We start from the raw sequence: 6,850 nt of genomic DNA, 5'->3' as shown, positions 1-6,850 counted from the left end.
CTCTTCTCCTCTCTTCGTTTTAGATCGTTTGGCCCACTTTGGGCCAAAGCCTTTAAAATTAGTGCCTGGTTTTCGATTCTAAATTATTTTTGACCTTTCAAAGAAATAAATTCAATTTTTTCAAAATCTTATTTTTCTCAATACGCGGTACCGGTCAGACTAGAGCCGGTACTGCTGGCTTAAGTGTCGGTAGGCATTTTTACAAAATTTTTTTCCAAAAGATACATTTTTCCACTCAGAAAAATTCATTGAATTCAAATTTCACCTTTATATTTTAAAAAGAACACTTCTATATTTTTGAACCTATTTTGAACAATTAAATTATTATTTTATTAAAGCGTTTACTCCGGTTCTTACATTATTCGCAATGTGCTCCATTTCTCTGCAAACAAAACAAGTGTGTGCTCTGAACTGGCATGGCCTGCCGAGGTGATCCTTTTCACACTGCCTACATAACTAATCCATGCGGCCTTGCTGAGGTTTCTTGCCAAGGTTCTGCCTCCGTCGACCACTGTTCCCAAAATTAGATCTACCAGAGGCATTCCCAACTCATTGATTACCGCGTTGAGGTACTCTAAGATTCTTGAATGGCACCCTCTGTTGAAACATAGGTCGATGAAAGTTGTTAGCATTCCTTTGTGGCAAGTACTGAAAACCCATCCTCGTTGCCGCCATCTTTTTCTCACAGTCTTCCATAAGCTGGCTCTTGTTAATGAGCTCTGTGAAATTTCGAAGCTCCAAAGGCTTTAAAGAGTGCATCAACTCATCGCGGAGTCCTCCTTCATACTTCAGACATTTTCATTCTTCAAAGCTATCAGGATCTCCTTGGCAGATCTTCAAAAAATAACACAGATCTTCAAACTTCCTAGTATATTCAGCTACTGACATGTTTCCTTGACTCAGTTGCATCAACTCCATCTCCTTAACTTCACGAACAGACTTTGAAAATTATTTCTTATAAAATTATTCCTTGAAATCTTCCCAAAGAATCTCCCTCGTGTCTTGCTGCCACAACCTCTGCACTCCATGCCACCAGAGCTCAGCCTCTCCTTCCAACATATATGTTGCGAACACAACGAACTGTACTTTGGGTACTTGTTGCGCCCTCAACGACTTCTCTATTCCTCAAAACTAGTTGTCTGCCTCGGTTGCCACAAGTGTCCCCTTGAACTCGAGCGGGTTCACCTTCAGGAAAGTCACCAGAGTCATCAGCTTGTCATTGTTCTCAATACTTCAAGTGTTGTTACCATCCTCTTCACATACCCCACTGCCAGACATGTTACGCTCGCTGTTCTTATCTCCTAAACGGTCAATTGCTCGAACAGTAGCAGTCGCCACTTCACGCATAGCCTCAGCCATGGTGTTCATTACCGCCGTAAAGGCATCGGGATCGTGCGTTGGAATCTCTCTCGAAATCTCATGTCGTCTACTGCGACCTTGTTCCCGCTTAGTCATCTAGACCCTGTTCACACCTAACAATCAACATTAAGGTGATCAGTCTCAACATCTCAAGTTAGAGTATGAATAGTTCTTAAAATGGATATAGCGATTGTCATGCAATCTATATCACAAGGATATCCTATAAGCATGAGACACAACACAAAGTATGCAATGAAGTATGATTCAATCAATTCCTCAGGCTCTAACAGGAACGAGTTGCTTGATAAACCCCATTTCATCATGAATTCTCACTTTGGCTATGAGTTTGGTTCTAATTATGTTGTAGGAAATGAGAGCTTCAATGAGGATGTGTATCAAGGATAGAATAACCAAAGGGGGGAGGAGCCATATGCATATGATCAATCTTCATGGCAACAACCTCCACCAATGCACTATGAAGAAGAGCCATTCTATGATGCATACCAATCCAATGGCTATGGTGAATCTCCTTGTGACTTTTAAGAACCACCACCATATGCCCATGAGTCATATCCTCAACATGAACCTCAACCACACTCACAAGCCTACTTTCACCAAACACTTCCATACGACCTTGATCCATATCCACCATACCAACCACCTTTTGAACCACATGAGCCATACATGGAACCACCATCCCAAGATCACTACTCCCAAGAACCATCTCAATACACACTACCACATCCTTACCAAGAAGAACCACCTTCCTATTATAAACCCTTTCTCCAAGACAATGAACCCTTTTATCCATCCCAATCCTCAATAGATGAAACCCTTAGCCTTATACTTCAAGGGCAAGGAGAAATGCAAATGGAGATACTAGAATTTGTGGCTACCTTGACCAAGGTAGTAAGCATTTTAGTCTCCCAATATTTGAGCACTCAAAGCACTTCCATGGTCACATGTGGAGAATCAATTGAAAAGCATAGCATGAAGGAGAGATTGGAAACTCCGGTGGAAAATGAGGGATGTTATTTTGTATTAGAGCAATTGGAGGAGCCTATGATCATTGAAGAAGAGGAAGAAGTGGTTGAAGACTTAGGAGATGTGGAACCTCCTTGGAAACCTAGAGTTGAAGAGAACCTCTCCAAGAAGAGTGAATTTAATGTTGAGGAGGAATGTGCACAACCTCCAAGGCATATTCCATATGAAGACTTGGAAGAAATGGAGCAAAAATTGAGTTCCCTTAGAGATGAAGGCCATGCATCCAATCTTCTTGGTGGTGAATCCTTTGAATTTGAAGAACCCTCTCCCAATGAGATAGAAAGCAATGTGGAGGTAGATTTCTCTCAACCTCCTATTTATGATTTGAGTGATGGGGAAGAGTTAGATGAAATTGATGAACAAAGGATTGGAAGTGAAGAAGCTTATGAAGAGGTGGAGATTAACAAGGAAGAACACAAGGGAGTAAAGCTTGCTAGCACATTGGAGATACCTCTCTCCAAGCCACCACCATCCATTCTTTCATTCAAGTGGATAAATTCCTTATACTTGAGCTTTATTATTCCCCTTGAATATGGTTTGCTAGAGATGGATGGTCAACTTAGATATATTTGTGGCTTTAAGAGCAAAAGGGAGATGGCTAGTGGTTGGAAATATCATTCTAGGTGCATAATGGCTACACATTCAAAGCTTAATTGCAACGGTTGGTGTAAAACTAGATTGCTTGGGTCTAGGATGTTGTTTAGTTGCTTAAATGAGAATTCCAAAACTATGGCACCCACATGGATCAATGAGAATCAACTTCAAGACGGGTGTGAAAATAAAGTGTGGGATCCCGGATTACAAGATGAGGATCAACTTTGGGAGCCCCAAGCTTGTGAAGAACTCCATCAACACTTGGTGCAACAAATAAGAAATCTTGGGGCACAATGGAGAACCAAGCATTGGTGGGAATTCCAAGATGAATTCAAGCACAAGCCACCTTGAGAGGAGCTCCCCATTAGTCCAACTTAAGGATAATAAACAAAAGTGCTAGGTGGGAGACACCCCACCATGGTAACTTCTTTTCATTTTTTTTGTACATATTGGTAATTAGTTTAAATTCCTGTTTTCGGTTGATTTATTGAGTATAATTGGTAGTTTAGTATGTTAAATAAGGTTTTATGGTGTTTTGGTAGCTGTTTGGAGGTTTGGAATGCTTGGATTGGTGCAAAAACATAGAAAAATTTTGAAAAAAAAAATAGAGCACCATCCACGCGTATGCACACTGTACGCGTACGCGTGCATCAAGCATTTTCACCTATCCACGTGCACGTGCCATGTACGCGTACGCGTGGATACCAAATTTTCACTCCTTCATATATTGACCCGAGAGTTGTGCGAGTGTTGAGCGCGCATTGTGCCTTTCGCACAAACCAACTCGCGCGTACGTGTACATGACGCGTACGCGTCACTCTCAAAATAAGCTATCCACGCGGACGCGCGATGTACGCGTACGCGTCGCATCCATTACACCACCATCCACACGCGCGCGCCATATGCGCGTGCGCGTGGATGTCCTTCCTTCGTTACATTTATCTCATGAAAGCCGGGAATCAAGGAATTGAGCATCGAACCCTCACCGGAAGTGTTTGCACTCTAGTCGCTCGGTGTTTGGGGTTAATTCTCTCAATTCTCCCCTAATCATGCTTTCCAAGATTTGTTTTTCTTCTAACAATCAACAATTATTCAATGCATGCATACATGTATCATGAGGTCTTTTCTTTAGGTTGTAATGGGGTTAGGGTCAAGGTAGGATCATATATGGCTAGTGGACTTAGGATTTGAATCTTTGATTAACTTAAACTTTCCCACCTAACCTATATAATGACCTATACAATTAAGTACTAACCTAACTACCCATTCCTCACTTTTCCACATACTCATGCATTTTCTTTTCATTTCACAACACTTATGCATTGATTCTTATTGAGCTTCACTTTGGGACATTTTGTCCCCTTTATTGCTCTTCTTTTTTTCTTTCTTTTTCTATATACATTTTTTTCTTTTCTTTTCTCTTTTTTTTATTTTTTCACTTTTATTTCTTTTTCTTTTCATTTTTTTCTTTTTCTTTCAAACTATACACAAGAACATCAATGCATAAGGTCTATACATTTAATCAATACATGAGTATGTACCAATTCTCCAATATAAAAATACAAAACACAAACACCCTTTTATCCCAACCAATGTCCCAAAGTTTTCCCACTCTTGGATGACACTCACACTCACTAGCCTAAGCCAATCAAAGATCTAAATAAAGGACATTCATTGTTTTCCGCTTTAAGGCTTGTAATGTGCTAAAATAAGAACAAGTGGGTTAAGCGTAGGCTCAAAATCGGCTAACAAAGGAGAGTAAAAGGTAAGGCTATTTGGATAAGTGAGCTAATGAAATGATGGCCTCAATCATATAAATGCATGAATACAAGGAATAATGGGACATATAGATTCAAACAAATCAAAGATTACAATCATAGAAAGAGAACAACTACACGTAAGAAGGAAAATGAGTGGTTATAAGATGTAACCACGCAATTAGGTACAAATCTCACTTGCTTATGTTCTTAGTTCAAAAACCATGTTCCAAAATACATTCTTTCAAGCAAGTTCAACAAAAAGTTTTCAAATTAGTAGGTTGCCCTAAAACGGTTTCTTGGAAAGAAAATCATCACCCTAACCAAGTAGTCCTAATAACAAAGAAGTGGTAAAAATATGTACAAATTCTAACTAACATGCAACCTATCATGCAATGCAATAGCTAATCTAATCAAAGAAAATAAAAAATTTGGTGTTGAAAAGGAAATTTCTACCCATGGAGATCGGTCAGACGACTTCCCCACACTTGAAGATGGCACCGTCCTCGGTGCATGCAAAGAAGAGCAAGGTGGACGGGTTGCTACAATTGATGAGCTTCTTCACAAGGCTGCGCGGAGGACTTGTTTGGTGCCCCATTTAAAAGCTTTTCATTTCTCCCTTCTTGGTGGCCAACCTAAAAGGAAAGAAAAGGAAAGAAAATTAAGCCTATAACAAAGATATCAAGGCAATTAGAACATAGGCGGGGCTAATGCCAAATAAGAGTATGATTTCCTACTACATGTTAGCTAAGCATGTGAGTGAGAAAACAATGTAAGCTAAGGCATATCATTAAGCTCGATGCAAGAGTAAAGTTAAAGTATGAAGAGTGTGTTGTGCATCAAGTTCAAATGAGAAGAAGTGGGTCATGAAAGACAATATGAGGTCATATCAATGCACAAAGACACAAAAGTCATACAAGATGAAGCATTGATTTAAAAATTTCATCCCGCACAACTCTCTGGTTTTTGTACCAGAAGTTGCGGAAGTGCAATGTGCGCGCGCGCGCACAGCGTGCTAACGCGCCGATGGCCTTTTTTTTTTTTTTAATGTTTTTGCACCAATCTCAGCATTCTAAACCTTCAAGCATCTACCAAAACACCCTAAAACCTTATTTAACATACTAAACTACCAATTAAACTCAACTATCTAAACAAAACATGAAATTAAACTAATTCTATCAATATGTACAAAAGAGAAGATGAAAGGATTTTACCATGGTGGGTTGTCTCCCACCTAGCACTTTTGTTTATTGTCCTTAAGTTGGACTTATGGGGAGCTCCTCATCAAGGTGGCTTGTGCTTGTATTCATCTTGGAACTCCCACCAATGCTTGGTTCTCCATTGTGCCCCAAGATTCTTCATGGATTGAGCCAAGTCTTGATGGAGTTCTTCACAAGCTTGGGGCTCCCAAAGTTGATCCTCTTCTTGTAATCCGGGATCCCACACTTTATTTTCACACCCGTCTTGAAGTTGATCATCATTATTAATCCATCCGGGTGGTGAACAAGATGAATTCTCCATGAAATGCCCAACAATCCTCCTAGACCCATCTATTTGAGCACTATTCCCACCTTTGTATTCAACTCTTGAAGTGTCAACTAAAATGAGCCTTGATTTACAACGCCAACCACGAAACATCTTTCGCTTACACTTCATCCCACAAAGCATCCTAAGTTGACCATCCGTTTCGAGCAAGCCATACTCAAGTGGGATAATGAAGCTAATAGAAATGAATTTTACCCACTTAAGTGAAGGGTTAGATGACAACCTAGGCAAAGATGCTCCCAAAGATCTTGACAAAGCGTATTCCACTCCCATCCTTCTATTTCTAAGGACTTCCACCTCTTCACAAGATCTCTCTAATTCAATCCTTTGTTCATTAATACTATCTAAGCATTTTCCCTTAATCAAACTATAATTGGGAGGGTGAAAGGAGTTTACCTCCGCAACATTTTCAAATGCACCGGGAAAAGGTTCTTCAAGTTCAAAGGATTCTCCACCACTAGGACTTGATGCTTGCTCTTCATTGCCATGGGAACTCAATTCTTGCTCTATCCCATCCAAGTCTTCATATGGAATATGCCTTGGAAGGTGTG

Source organism: Arachis ipaensis, chromosome B02 (genome assembly GCF_000816755.2).
Source record: "Arachis ipaensis cultivar K30076 chromosome B02, Araip1.1, whole genome shotgun sequence".
NCBI lineage: Eukaryota > Viridiplantae > Streptophyta > Magnoliopsida > Fabales > Fabaceae > Arachis > Arachis ipaensis.
This window is presented reverse-complemented; position numbering follows the sequence as displayed.